The sequence below is a fragment of the Selaginella moellendorffii genome, unplaced genomic scaffold (assembly GCF_000143415.4).
Source record: "Selaginella moellendorffii unplaced genomic scaffold, v1.0 SELMOscaffold_14, whole genome shotgun sequence".
Taxonomy (NCBI): Eukaryota; Viridiplantae; Streptophyta; class Lycopodiopsida; order Selaginellales; family Selaginellaceae; genus Selaginella; species Selaginella moellendorffii.
In genome coordinates, this window is record NW_003314275.1 from 2,374,957 (window position 1) to 2,387,750 (window position 12,794).

General features: G+C 46.7%; 1 long non-coding RNA gene across 1 annotated transcript in view; it reads left to right on the forward strand.

Moving 5' to 3' along the window:
• Positions 1 to 2,817, forward strand: part of LOC112346436 — a 13,145-nt gene extending 10,328 nt beyond the window's left edge. Inside the window, exon 3 of the long non-coding RNA XR_002992428.1 lies at positions 2,808 to 2,817. This is a non-coding gene — a long non-coding RNA (uncharacterized LOC112346436). The remainder of the gene's footprint in view (positions 1 to 2,807) is intronic.
• The last annotated feature ends 9,977 nt before the right edge of the window (positions 2,818 to 12,794 follow it).

Here is a 12,794-nt window from a genome sequence, read left to right on the forward strand (position 1 = left end):
AGGACATCAATCTTCTCTAAAGGGGGGAAAGTGTCGTGAATGTGACTTCAGGTATCAAATGCTATCTGTCATTTAGTCCTTTTAGATATTCTTTCTTTACTACTTGTAAGCTATAAATTTTTCTTTTCCAATTTGCCAGCTTACCTCGTCTATCCGACCAATACTACCTTGGATTTTGCTAAGTTCCCTTGCCAAGGTTCCTGCCTATTATACTAGCTCCTATTTGGTCCTACTTGGGTTCAACTACTCACTGCACAAGCAACGGAGCGTTAGCTATCTATCCACGGGTTCCCAAATCTTTCCCAATCCCCCTCCCCGGGTTAGACTGGACTTAAGGTTCGGCTACACTCCCCGCAGGCACAAGCAGCCAAGCACACCAAGCTTCTAGGTTCTTAACATCCCTTGGTACAACAAGACTTCCCTTTACATCCCAAGCCTTGGGTGCAACACTTGCTTCGGGACATCGGGGCGAAACATTAGGTACCTCTACCCCCCCACTTCTATCCTGAAGGGAAGGCCCAAGCCTCTAGGAAGGGTGAGGACTAATGAGCCATAAGGTACTTAAGTGGGGCACCACTCTATATGAGCCAAGAGCACTATAGTTGGTTCTCCTTTCGGGAGTGGGAGTTGCTCTTGAGAACTTCCTTGGGTGGCCCCTACAGCACCACCCGAGTCCATGCTCACTCCCACCCAAGGCCCCTTGGCCCCAGTCTCAACCTCAAGTCAGTTTGGAAGCACCACTAGAGAATTCCTTCAAGACTGGTTCTTGGACCTCACTTGACTTGTATTAGTACTCGGACTCGGTCTTGGACTCGATCTCAGACTCGATCTCGGACCCGATTTCGGACTCAGTCTCAGACTCGATTTTGGACTCAATCTTGGACCCGATCTCGGACTCGACTTCGGACTCAACCTCGGACTCGATCTCGGACCCGATCTCAGATCTCGGACTCTGTCTCGAACTCGGTCTCGAACTTGGTCTCGAACTCGGTCTCAGAGTCGGGTTTGGACTCAATCTCAGACTCAGTCCCATCTGATGAACTCTTTGTCATTTCGGTTATGCTTTTAGGGATCCTTTAGCCTACGACACCTTGGGGAGTTGGTTCTTTACAACTCCACCACCCATAGAAGAAGTTCGATGCCCACATTGAACATTTTTTTTTATCCTACAACTTGTTGACCATGTCTCCGGGGGCATCCCCCCACTTAGCAGTGTGCCTAAGTTAGCCTCCCCAACCAAGAGCCCATGACAACGGAATATAGGTGTCCCTATACCCCTCACCCCACCACGCCCTAGTATGGGGTTGGGACTTGAACCCAACCTTGCTTTACTAGGGGTTTGGGACTTGAACCCAACCTCCGTAGAATACATTTATGGATTCGACATCCCCATGAGGAGTCGGGTGTAGTTCTCTACGCCTGGTTGACCTAGCTAACCCATACTAATTAGCTTACCTTTGGCACACCTTCGAGTCCCAACATATGCCATTGCTCAACTTCACAAATTGATACTTTAATTGAACTTTGCATAAGTACATAGAGTTCTGCCTTGCAGAAATTCCTCCACTAGATCTCGCGCGTTCGTTAGATTCTCCTCCGGTTCCCATGTTGCTTTGCAGTGTGGAAATCCTTTCCACTTCACATGGAACTCTCTCACATCGCGTCCTTGTCGCTTGCTTTTGCGCGCATTAAGGATGGCCTCGACTTCGTATTCCTCTTCCCCTTGGATAACCTCAGGTAAAGGTCTTATTTGGTCCTTGTGAAGCAGATCCTCAAAGTATAGCTTGAGTAAGTTCACGTGGAACACTGGGTGCATCTTCCCCATCTCTCGAGGAAGTCGGAGATGGTAAGCCACTTTACCGATTCGTGCCTCAATCTTATAAAGCCCCGCGAACTTGCTTAAGGAACTCAAGATCAATTCATTTACAGGAATATATGCATTTTTACCTTTGGGTCAACTTTCAGCTAATCCCACTTGGTAGCCTGAGATTCTTGGTGTTCAGCCACACCTTCTCCCCAGCTTGGAACTCTACATCCCGGAGCTTTTGGTTCACGTACTTTGTTGAGCTCGTTCCAAAGAATCCCTTACTAGATTCCAAATGTTGAGTCTTTTCGCCGTGAATGCCTCCATTGCGGGTAACTCTCCATGATACTTGGCCATGTCGAGCTCCACAGGACCTTCAATAGCTTACCCATTAATGACTTCCCATGGACTCACCCTGATACTCGAATGTAGTGAGTTGTTATAACACATTTCCGCAAGTCCTAAATGACTTACCCAATCGGTCTGGTCTCCTGAGACATAACATCGCAAATAATCCTCCAGTTGCCTATTCACTCTTTCCGTTTGTCCGTCTGTCAAGAAGTGTTAGTGCCACCAAACTTGACTTAATACCCAATACCTATCTGTGGGTGATAGGCTGTGTTGAATTTCAACTTGGTGCGATACTGTTCTAAGAGAGTTCTCCAGAACCTACTCGTGAAGATCTTATCTCGATCTGAGATAATCTCTTCTGGCCTTCCCCGCACTCGAACCACTTGTTCAAAGAATAGCTTTGCCACACCTTTCGCATCCACTTCCGTTGTGGTGGGTATGAAATGTGCCATCTTTGAAAATCGGTCCACCACCACGAATATCGCATCGAACCCCTCGCTTGGGGGGAGTCCCATGATGAAGTCCATCGTAAAACATTTCCACGGACAATCTGGAATTGGGATGCTTTGTAACAAGCCCCCACTAGCCTTAGTCATGGCTTTGACCTGCTGATATGTTGGACATGTCTTTACATAGTCTTGGACGTCCTTAGCCATATCTGGCTAGTGATACTTCCTTTTGAGTAAGCCTATCGTCTTGGGCACTCTGCCGTGTCCCACAAAAGGTTCGTTCTGACACTCTTCTAAGGCTACCTTCCTTAGTTCCCCTTCTGGATCATACACCCTCGTTTAAGCTCTATTTCGTTAAAGTGGGAATTGTCATTATCCCACTTGTAAAATAAGGTTTCAAAACCTTTATATAGTATATAAATATAACAAAATTCAACTGCATTGAGGCACATGCCATTTTATTTTAAACAAAGAAATGTCTACTCAATCACTTCTCCTCCCCTTGCCACTGCTTCACCTCTCTCTTCTCCTTGTCATCGTCGTCCAATTTCTTTCCATCCTTTTAATATTGGCTCAGTTGCTCCGAGTCTAGGTGGAGCCCAAGTCCCCATTCAATCTTTACTTTCCCCTTATTAATAAAACAACTTCGTAGACTTCCAATAACATGCTGTAACACTTCTAGTATAATGCAAATCCTCTCAAAGAATTGTCTTTTAATATTAATACAATGGCATGGAACCCCATGCCATAATAAGTTACATTTTTAAATAAATACATGTCATCTCAGACTGTTATTTTTTGCCTCCAACGCCTATACAATAATCTTGGAATTTCATCACTCTCCACACTATCAGGATTTAAACCCAATAGTAATGCCATCTCTTCTCTAATACGTCCACGCTCATGTTCAGTGGTTGAAGAACCCATCCGGTTGAGCAGATTATGGAGATGCGGATAGTGCTTGGCTAGACAATATACATGCCATAAATGATGACTGGTGTCTGTCCGATCAAATGGCTTCTGATATACCGTTCCATCTGCCATTTGGTTGATTTCTGCAGCCACCTCCTGGACTGGCCGGTTCTCTATCACCATCGCTCCAAGCCGTTTTGCAAGGTCCCCCAGAACATACGGTTTCTTCTCCCTAGTTTCCATACTGCAAGAGATGGGGTGCACTGCATATGTGTGCGTGTTCGCTGCAGTTTTAATCGGCGAGTCATCGATGATGAGGATTTCACTTGACCTAGCAGTCCGGTTCATCACTACAGCCTCTGGCTTGACGAAGATGGGCTTGCTACCCCTCACATGGACCATAGTCAAGCAATCCTTCTGCGTTAGGAGAAAGTCAAATGGTAATATTACTCGCGTCTGATCGTGCATCATCTATAACAACGTTAATGCATTGTGGCGCATCATGGATGTCCAAACTCCCAATTGCAAATTGAACCCGGCCCTCTGTTTTAAGTGTCGCATGGTCATTATTAGATCCCGCAGTTTCTCCCGTGTGATTAATGTGAATCTGTCTCTTTTGACCAACTTGCGACCGCAGGCTTTGGAGGGTGCAGTGACATTCGAGGACGAGCCACGCTCATAGGAGAAAAGGACACCGTTCAGATCAAAAATGATATAGTACCTTCGTCGTGACTCTGAAATGAAATGCGTCAATATAAAAAATGGTACAAGTCAATTTTACCATCTACAATATTAGCGAATGGTGCTCCCGATGGTCGTTGAGAGGGTTTTGGTCGAGGAAACGTGAAGGGCGGAAATACTCTCCTCTACAATGTGGGGTCAATCGCATCCGATGGCGTGTGGGCACATGCCATTTCAGCTGTAGACTCTGGTACAACTGGCTCAACAGTGGCATGGGGTGGTTCTGATGGCGTGTGATCACACGCCATTTCAGCTGGTGCCTCCGTTGACAAAGTGGACATGACCGAATAGGCAATAGGGGTAGTGTAGGGAGGTTCCAACGGCGCATAGTCAAACGATTGGGCACACATTGAGTCCGTTGGAAATGAGGATACGACCGGCTCGGCGGCTGGGGCGGCCTCATGCGGGTCCAATGGCACCTTGTCACCATCAGTTGGATACATGGACAAGATTGACTCAGTGGTATGGGCAGCATCAAGTGGAGCGTGGTCAGCTTGCTTGGCGTTGATATGGATAGTAGCCTCCACCAGCTCTGATGACTCTTGCAGGCAAGTAGAGTCCACTGGCGGATCCATATGCATGTCCAAATATCTCCCTTCGATTGAGATGGTATCCTCCCGTGCTACTAAAAACAAACTCATTAGCACATTGAATCGACTATACTGTATTTACCATCAACTGCTATTGAGGAACTAGGACCAATATCACTTGGGCGCACTGCTGATTCTAAAGGATTGGACATATGTTTCGACCCTTGCTTGGCACTATCCTTCCTCGACACTAAAGGCTAGAGTTTGTATCTTAATTCAACTGAATAATCTCTACTTACCATTTGCTCTGCGACCTACATGGACAATGTTAGAAATGGTAAAAGGTTAGGAATGGATGTACTATTATTTACCTGATGGTTTGTCTTGTATGACCTTCCTCCGCTGCTCTTTGGCCACCTCAGGCTGGCCATCGTTGTCATCATCGTCATCGTCATTATTGTGATCGTCACCATTGTGAGGACCATCCAAGTCCTCTTCGTCCTCCTCTTCATCCTTCTGTTCTTCCTGCTCATTATCTTTCTTTGGCTCCTCATCCCCCTCCTGCATTTCTTCCATAGGCTGCTCAGGCTGGATGGCTTGTTCTTCCAGGACCATCTTGGGAAAATCATCTGGCCAAGTCTCCATCTCAAAATACAAGACATCCATAGCCTGTTTTAGTGCGTGACCTAGGACCGTATCCTCACCCGACTGTCTTAACATGGTTTCTGCACGTTCTTGCACCCTTCGAAGACGACGAGGTGAGAAAAACGTGGCCCTGACTTGAAAAGCATCCCTCATCCATTGTACCTCTCCATTGAGATTAGGGAAGGGGAGTCCGCCATAGGAATCTGAGTCAGGAGGTGGTGACTGGCTGCTTTCACTCAGCCCTTGATTTGCAATGAATGGCATGAGCACACACGCCATAACCGCGAGGCATTACCTATCATCTTTTCGTTGCCCTTCTTCCTTTTCGAATCAAACGCCTCTAATCCCGACGACTGTTCAACGTGCTTTCGCTTTTTATGACCACTGTCAGTTTGAGCTTGATCTGCAAGAAAAATGGCATGAGGACCCACGCAATAACCATGACGCTTTACTTCCCGTCCTTGGAGGCTCTGTCGTGCCTTCCGCATCCTCAGGTGCCTGCTCCTCAATTCCCTTTCTCTTTCGTTTCTTATGCGCCCGTTCTACAGAAATAGCATGAGGACATACGCGATAATCACACAAATGCTTTTACCCTTCCTCCTCTACCCTAGTCGGTTGTCCATCTCTTTGTCTACAGCGTCTGAAAGCTATTTTGCAGGTAGCCTAATTCGAGGTTCACGACGTCTCCTTGGCACTTGAACTGTATATTATTGCATCAACACATGCAACATCCCATAATATTTTTAAGTTACCTTTCATAAAGTTTTCCATTGGTTCAACTCGTTCCCCTGAAATACAAACTTAGATAAGTGCATGGGGCCATATGTCATGATCGTACCTGTTTCGGAACTCTCCTTATCACTCTCCGAGGCCTCCCCCTCCTCCACTGGAGGCACGTTGTTCCGTTCGATTTCCTCGACGCGATCTGCAAGAACATTAGTTAATTGCGTGGGGCCACACGCCATCAAACCTTCAGGTTCTTGTCGTGAGGTCTGCGCTGCTTGCCCTAGTCTCTTTGGAATTTGAGCTGCAAGAAGCAATGGCATGAGAATTCACGTATAACAAAAATGATTGGTACCTCTCGTCCGTTGTACTTGGCTAGTGCTTGCCTGTTTTGCCTTTAAAGAAGTGTCTCCTGCAAGGAATGGCATGAGACCACACGCCATTGCAAATATAATTTGTACCTCCTTTTTTCTTATTGCTTGTCTGTTTGTCCTTCTTCGACGCGCCACCAGTGCGCTTTTCAGTCCTCGTGTTTGAATATTCATAACGATCTATAATCAAAATGGCGTGAGGCCTCACGTGACCTTACCTTGTGCAGGTTGTGAGCTCGGCCCAACATGGGTATCTTCAACAGTAGCTGTTAACGCCGTTTCAGCATCTGGGGGTGACCACGCTCCTGCATACAGAGCTTGTGAGAAACATTTAAACTTAAAGTGCGTACTCACCAGGTTCGCAGAGAAGATACTGTTTTTCTTTGGCAATTGTAATTATATGCTCCATTGAAGTCACCTCTTCAATGGAGTTTGTCACCGCAACACACGGGACACCCTTGAGTAGTGCGGCTTGAAAGAATAGTCCGCCGCAGTTGTACTCGACAACGCATTTGCCCTTGGAGTCGGAAGCAGGTGACCCACCCGCTATTGCATTGAAGACCCAGCTGAGCATTTCCCATGCTGCACCTGGAGCTTTCTCTGGATTCGAAAGCTCCATAGCCGTCTTCAGTTCCTCAGGCACGGGTAAATTGACCTCCCTCAGATCAATTCGATCGGCCTTGTCGAATGAAGCTGGGAAGTCACTCCAGTCCCACTCTGCTGCAGGACCAATAACAAGGGCAAGTGTGAAGATGCGGACATTCGTCAGTATCTTCTTCTTAGCCATTATCCCATGGATCTCCCGCATCTCCTTGCCTTTCAACCGAGCCTTCACCTCGTTCAAGGCCTTCCAGAACTTGTGATAGGATTCGGAGTCGTAGATCATATAGTAAACTGAAGATTCCACCTCCGCAAGTCCCACCATTAAGTCAATGATGGAGCTGACTTCGTCTGCATGAGTGATCTCCTTGTTTGTGAAGTCCATCACACAAAAGATGTTCTTGACCTGCTCATCTCTGCGGGAAACGATGCTCCTCCACCTTTGATCCTCATCCGAATTCACGTATACCCGGTAAGGTTCTCGATAGGCCTCTGCTATGGGGTCGAGCTGTTTCTGAAGCCGGCGGTCAACATCCCTCTTAATGAAATTTGGATACTGATCCAACTTCTCAGCTTTACTTTTTGTGGCATCCCGCAGCAGATCGATGAACTTGGGGGCCCCCTTCATGTACTCGTCGATGTCTTCATTTGACAACTCCAGCTCTTCCATCATCTCTTGCGTGGTGTCGATGCTCACCCTCTCCACGGCCACTTGCTCGAAGATCCAATCCTTCAATAGCGCACGAGCTCTCAGAGTCGTGCACAAGTCCTCGTATGTCACAATATGGCCGGGAGTCATTTTGGTCTTGTTGAAGACTACCTCACCACGTAGAAGAGCATTAGCCATTGTCAGAAGGTCATTGTCGTCTAGAGACCGCGAGAAACGCAAGGCGTTGAGCTTCAAATCATTGGGCTTCCGGCCGTCCTCCACACCCATTGAGTTTAGCAACTCCCCGTCATGGTACCTCCTCAGCACATCTACCCATTTGTCAAAAACAACTTTTGTCGCGAGTAGAATGTTATGGATGCTGAGTGTGTCATTGACCCCTAGTGTTTTCGAGAGAAGACTCGAGAATTCCTGCAATGGAAATGGCGTGAGGCCACATGCTATGCCACATGCAACGAGGCTTACCTGCCAGGCGCTAGTTGCTAGTGCACGTCCTTGTCCTAGTTTTTGTGGATTCTTCAGTTGAACCCAGAGCTTCCGTGTTCGTGCCAATGTCTCGTGCAGACCCGATTTGTAGCACGTTTCTTGCTTGACATTCTGCGCGTGGGAGATGTATATGATAGATTGGAGGGGCGAGTTGCCTTTTATCAGGCGGACAACTCTTGTCTTGAAGACTTTCTTCACCTCCTCGCCCACCATAATATCCACATCTCTTGCATCGCCAAGCTAGAATGCTGCCCGGAGACGCCATAGAACCGGATGTTCTGATCGTCCAACACCTTCCTATTGATCAAGTTTGGAAACCTCGTCTCGCCCTTCATTGTTCGGTAGTAGGGGATCACGTCTGCGATGTCGGGTGTTACTGGACTTGTCAGCATCTTCTGCTTCAGTTTCTCCACCCACTCATCAGATACTAGCCTGTGGTTGTATTTGCTTTGGATGTCAATGTGGCTCACGTCGATTGTATATACTTTGTTGGAATAGTAACAAGTACTATTATCTGCGACGATTTTTGCTGCCTCTTCTTGCTCTTTCTGCTCTTTGCGGCTCTTCTTTTTGGTGGGTGTAGTGTTCGAACCCGAGGCAATGGCATCACCGAGTAGCTTCTTTTTTGGAGCAGGAGAGTCGGACGTCAGCTTGAGCTTGACCACCCTTTTCTGCTTCGGGGTAGTTTCCAGATCGACCCCCTTCCCTTTCGCTTCGCGAACTGGAGTCACTCTCAACGGCTCAATGTTGGAATATAGTTTTTGAACATTGCCGTAGGTGAGGTCCGTGGATTCCATATGATCTTCATAGACCCGCAGCATCTTTGAAATTGTGGGCCTCCTGGACAACCTCTCCCTAGCTCCCTCTAGGAATTCCTCATAGCCGCTGCCCCCCTCCGGGAAGCCGCTAGGATGTGCAAGGTGGATCTTGAAGGCGGACGCTGTCTCTACCACAAGTGCCAGTCCATATTCTTGCATGGAATTGCATGGAGTGTCTGTCATTTGGATGAGGATCCCCATGCATTCTTTTCTCCCACCATCTGTGTTGTACAGCCTTAGATCCTCGCCTTCCATCCCGAAAGTCCAACTGGTGAGCTCCTCCCCCTTCTCTGCATCCACATTGACAGTGGCTGGAAGAAGAATGCAATTCCTCGCCTATTCAGAAATGCACAACAATTAGAGCTGACAGATGAAAAGCTAGCAGCTGGAAATAACGTGAGGCCACACGCCATTCACCACTGCATCAGATGTCTTGAGGCTGCATCCTAAGATGGCGTGAGGCTACACGCCATCTGTAACTAGACTGCACTCGAGAGCCCAATCGGTGCATGCCAATGTTGCTACTAAATGGCATGTGGCCTCATGCCATTTTCTACTTGGCCTAAAAGACTTACCATTTGAAGCCGAATGGAGGCGTGACAATCAAGGCCGGACTTGCTGGCGAATGTGCACTGTGTGTGCAGCGGATCGTAGCAGCAAGGCTACTCTGCCACTTACAGTTGGAGAGTGGCGCTGAAATCTCCCGGGACGCCAAGTGGGCTGCGTGTGGGTGGCGGAGTGGGCGGCGGAGTTGGCGGCAAAGTTACAAATTGGGTGTGTCTTGAAGTGGACGCCGATGCACACGAGCGCGATGCGAGCGCGAGTGTGATGCAAGCGCGAGTGGATGCCGATGCACACGAGAAACCTGTAGAGAAGGTAGATGAGCGCGAATGTGAGCGTGATCGCGAGTGGGAGCGCGATGCGAGCGTGAGTACGAAGCAAAATGCAAAACCTAACCTCACACGCGCGAAATGTCACGACGGTTGGTAATCCCGCAACGTCATCATTCCTCGGACTTGGGCGCCACCATTAATTTTTGGATCGCCGCGCGCATGCATGCACATGAAATCCAAAAGAAATCCGCAACATCATCATTCCTCGGACTGCATGCACGCGAAATCCAAAAGAAAGATCATGATTGGGATATCATTTAATACCCTCGCTATATTTATACCATGCATGATTGGATATTCCAAAGCATCTTATATTTCCAAAAATGCCAGACGTTCAGCTAAATAAAGAATGGTATACAATGTCCTTCTTGATGACCCTGCAAAGAAGCATCTCGATCGGACACCACATGAGACCACACAAGCCTTACAATATTTCAGGGGCATTTGCCATAGATCCGACCATTATTTTGCTCCAAGATTCTACTGTTTGGTGTGCATTGACCTTTCCATCGACACTGCAAAGGGACATCACAATCAGATGCGGGATCACAAGAAACCAACTTCACTAACTCTGGTTTCACCAAGATCTACGTAAGGAGTTATGAAATAAAAGGACCCTCTCTATTGAAATGTGTTTATGGTCCTAGGGGCATTGTGACATATCAAAGGATTTTGCATCAAGTTCTGTATTTGCATGTTTATCAAGCTACTGAATTGCTAAACCCTAAACCCTCCCTAAATATGTGGCAAATGCTGCGTGAAGAAAGATGCCCTTTCTGGGCAAATGCTGTAAGAGGCAGATGCCGAGCAGTTACACGGCGAATAATCTTGGCACGGATTGCTGACATGGCATGGCAAAGTTCGAATCACTGACATGGCACAGCTGGATCGAGGCAAGGACATGATGTGACAAAGTTCAACGTCCGACAGCAAAGTCTAGAAGCTACTCAATTTGAAATTTGTCAAAGGAATTATAAGATCTGGTTTATCAGAGGATTTGATGTGACGTTCAAGCGTGTGGGCTCATGCAATTTTGATCCCAAAAAATGCACCAAAAACTGCTCGGCGTCATCTGGCGTTATCTCTTGAATGGCGTGGGGCCGCATGCTATTTTAAGGGGCACATAGGAGTATATTCCTAGAATATTCTGACACGCGCGAGATTTTTTTGAGTTTTCTGGAGATCCAACCGTTAGATCGCAACTAGATTTTACAGAATGGTATACAATGTCTTTCTTGATGACCCTGCAAAGAAGCATCTCGATCGGACACCACATGAGACCACACGAGCTTTACAATGTTTCAGGGGAATTTGCCATAGATCCGACCGTTATTTTGCTCCAAGATTTTACAGTTTGGTGTGCATTAACCTTTCCATCGACACTGCAAAGGGACATCACAATCAGATGCGGGATCACAAGAAACTAACTTCACTAACTCTGGTTTCACCAAGATCTACGTAAGGAGTTATGAAATGAAAGGACCCTCTCTATTGAAATGTGTTTATGGTCCTAGGGGCATTGTGACATATCAAAGGATTTTGCATCAAGTTCTATATTTGCATGTTTATCAAGCTACTGAATTGCTGAACCCTAAACCCTAAACATGTGGCAAATGCTGCGTGAAGAAAGATGCCCTTTCTGGGCAAATGCTGTAAGAGGCAGATGCCGAGCAAATGTATCTCAGGCTAGCGAAGGGGACAAACGAAAGCTAGCTATAAACATGACGGGATGCAAATAGATTACTAGGCTGGTCCTGCGAAAATCAAAAACCATAATTGAAAACATTGAAAATGCAAAAAGAAAGGTTTATAATATTTTTGAATTTTAAGCAACCAAAGGAATGTAAGTAGGGCATGTGTTTGTAAGTTTAAAAATGCCTCAACCACTTAACTTCCCAAGTAAATAAAGCTGTTTTTATTTTTGGTACAGGTAAACTTTATAGCGTGTGGGCTCATGCAATTTTGAACCCAAAAATGCACCAAAAAATGCTCGACTAGCATTATTCTTTGAATGGCATATGGCCTTATATTGCCATAAATGGACGTACACACACAGCATAATTATTCCTTTACACGGCGAATAATCTTGGCGCGGATCGCTGACATGGCATGGCAAAGTTCGAATCACTGACATGGCACAACTGGATCGAGGCAAGGACATGATGTGACAAAGTTCAACGTCCGATAGCAAAGTCTAGAAGCTACTCAGTTTGAAATTTGTCAGAGGAATCATAAAATCTGGTTTGTTAGAGGATTTGATGTGACGTTCAAGCGTGTGTTATTTTTGAATTCTCGAACTCATTCCTAGGTCTATCATTTTTGTGCGCCGTGTTCTTGGTTCCGCTGAGTGCAGTGAGCGCTGCTTGTGTAAGCGGCGTTGTGAGCTGTGGTTTATGCGTCTACGAGCGGTTGCAGCATTGCGAGCGCCATTGTGAGCGGTAGTTTATGCGAGTGGCAGTTTGTGCGAGCGGCGCTACGAGCAGTTGCGGTGGTGCGAGCGGCGCTACGGTACCACTAATGGTATGAGGGCTCATGCCATCTTAGGGCTTGCAAGTTCATCACTAGCATATTGCCAATAGTTTCTTTACCTGTCTGTAGCTGTGTGTTTATCAAGATGGCATGAGGGCTCATGCCAATTTTGTGAATGCGAAATTTCACGTGGGTGTCAATAGCATGTTTGAATAATGGCATGTGGCCTCATGCTATTGAGGTTGTTTGGTATGTTATGATTTAGGGCATTCTCCAATCATTTTTTGTATGGTCTTAACTTCTTTTCTGCACTTTCAGAATGGCCTCCGCAAGTG